Source organism: Myotis brandtii, unplaced genomic scaffold, assembly GCF_000412655.1.
Source record: "Myotis brandtii unplaced genomic scaffold, ASM41265v1 scaffold268, whole genome shotgun sequence".
Lineage (NCBI taxonomy): Eukaryota > Metazoa > Chordata > Mammalia > Chiroptera > Vespertilionidae > Myotis > Myotis brandtii.
The window spans coordinates 2,966,811-2,969,401 of NW_005360187.1; the positions used below are offsets into that span (position 1 = coordinate 2,966,811).

A 2,591-nucleotide genomic window follows, 5' to 3' on the forward strand; every position below is an offset into this window, starting at 1 on the left:
ACCATCCAACCACTTGTTTTCTTTATTCTTTCACTTATTGTTTGGCTGGCCCTGTGCCAGGTGCAGGGGTAAAGCTATGGCTGAGATGGACACGGGCCCCCTTCACACGGCTGCTGAACGGCAGAGCTGGAATCAGAACCCAGGCTGCCTGGCTCCTGACTGTAGGTTTTCCCGAAGCAGGAAGGCTAACAGGTAACACCGAGTTCTCTTCTGCTCTCAGAGGACAGATGAGGTCATATCTGCAGATCAGGAGGCTGGGGCTGGGGGTCCCAGGGTTGGAGCAGCACCTCCCAAAAGGCCCTTTAAGTTGGGAGCGATTGTGTGGTAAGGGCCCCACTTCCCTGTAGGACCTGCAGGGATTCCTCAGTGGCCTGGGAAAGCACCCCCCTCCCTCCTCCGCTGCAGGGCCTGGCATCCAAGTCTGGGTTCTTTCCAAAGAAGGAGGAGGCTCTGTTCAGGGCAGGTGTTCACACGGCCCAGCAGCTGAATCCCGACCTCCCTCCCCCTCGCCCCCCTTCTCCTTCCACCAGGGAAGATTCAGGTTCCACTTGGAGAGCAGAACTAGGAAACGGGGCTGAGGGCTAGAGTCCTAGAAACAGCCGAAGGGTAAGTGTGCTTTTACCAGCCCATTTTACAGATGAAGACACTGAGGCCACAGAGGTTAAGTTACCTGCCCTCAAAGCTGGGGCCCACCAAGCACAACTCAGGACTCTACCCGCAAACATTGCTTGCTGCTCTTCAGCCACCTTCTAGCTTTCTTGCCCTCGGAGGCCTGGACACTCAGATTCCTCAAACGTACTCATACCTTGCTCTTAGGTCACCAAGAAGAACGTGTGGCCAGGCCGGGGCCTGTGACTGCTCCACGGTGCCTTGTGGTGTGTGTCCAGCGTCCTTCCACTCCGGACCTTGGTGCCTTCAACCCTGGCAGTGGAGATGCCAACACCTGCCCTCGGGCTTTTTCTGACGACGGAGGGACTCAATACAGGTCACACGCCCGAGACAGTAAGCCTTTGGGAGTACTCAGGAGTTGGCAGTGTGTATCACTCATTCCCTTCAGAAGTTGTGTTGTATAGTGTTTCTTGGAATGAACTAGAGAGAAATGTTCCCCCAAATACGTAAATAAATAACACAACTCTGAAAACTGCAATTTCACCTAAGTCCTTGTTTGCTTTTTAGTTTTGAAGTCTTTGCCCACGCTGGCCGAAGAGCAGCGGCCGGGTGGATGGCGGGCGGTGACAGGGTGGCCGGTGCTTCCTGCTCTCGCTCTGGCAGGTGAGTGAGTACCAGGGGGACCCTCCCACCAAGGACACCTAGAATGGCCCAGAAAGGTAAGCCTGGAGTTGGGAGCTCCTTTTCCCCTCAGGCAGGCTGGCTGCCGCGGCAGAGGGCCGGGAAGCTCCAGAGCTTTGGTGTCTCGGGTCTGGGGGACAATAATTGGAGCGCAGGCCCCACCATGGTGGTGATTCTTCGATAAAACCCCAGACTTGAGGCGCGACTCTAATAACTGATGAACACGTTCAGGAAATTAGATAACAGGAATTTCAGCAGACACCTGGAAACCATAAAAAAGAAGCAAGTGGTCTGGCCAGCGTGGCTCAGTGGTTAAGGATGGACCTATGAACCAGGAGGCCACGGTTCAATTCCCGGTCAGGGCACATGCCTGGGTTGAGGGCTTGATCCCCAGTGTGGGGCGTGCAGGAGGCAGCCAATCATTGATTATTTTTCACCATTGATGTTTCTATCTCTCCCTCTCCTTTCCTCTCTGAAATCAATAAAAATTTATTAATAGAAGAAGAAGAAGAAAAGAAGAAGCAAGTGGAAGTTCCAGAACTGAAAACACAACACTGAAGCTAAGAATGGCCGTCGTTAGGATCACCGACTGAGCCACGGCCCAGGCTCCGGTCCTGGCCCCAGGCTTCACCACGTACAATGCCAGCCCTTGTTTCCTTTTCCTTGAGGTGAAATTCATACAACATACAATGAACCATTTTAAAGTGTACAGTTCAGTGGTATTTAATGTATTCACAATGTTGGGCAAAAACCAGTGCTCCCGAGTTTCAAAATCTTTTCATCACATCACTAAAGGCCTTGTACCCATTAAGTTGTCGCTTGCTGTCCTCCTCCCTCCCCCGTAGCCTCTAGTCTACTTTCAGTCTCTGTGGGTTTCCCTCTCGTGGCTGTGCCGTATCAGTTAAGCATACAGTATGTACCTTTTGTGTCTGGCTTTCACTTACCATGTTTTCAAGGCTCATCCAAATTGTAGCATGTGTCAGTATTTCATTCCTTTTCATGGCTGAATAATATTCCATTGTGTGTCTGTATCACATTTCGTTTTACCATTCATCCACGGATGGACGTTTGAGTCGTTTCTGCTTTTGGCTAATATGAATAATGTTGTATAAACATTCGAACACAAGTTTCCGTGTGCACCTGTTTTCATTTCTCTTGGGTATACAACATACAATGAACCATTTTAAAGTGTACAGTTCAGTGGTATTTAATGTATTCACAATGTTGGGCAAAAACCAGTGCTCCCGAGTTTAATAATTGGAATAATTGTTCCTTAACTCCTTGCAACAGTTTCCTTGTAT

The 2,591-nt window shown here is 50.3% G+C and overlaps 1 long non-coding RNA gene across 1 annotated transcript in view; it reads right to left on the bottom strand.

Annotated features, from left to right (window-relative positions):
• LOC106726470 overlaps positions 1–883 on the bottom strand; it is a 10,089-nt gene extending 9,206 nt beyond the window's left edge. The window contains exon 1 of the long non-coding RNA XR_001362542.1: positions 806–883. This is a non-coding gene — a long non-coding RNA (uncharacterized LOC106726470). The remainder of the gene's footprint in view (positions 1–805) is intronic.
• Positions 884–2,591: the final 1,708 nt, after the last annotated feature.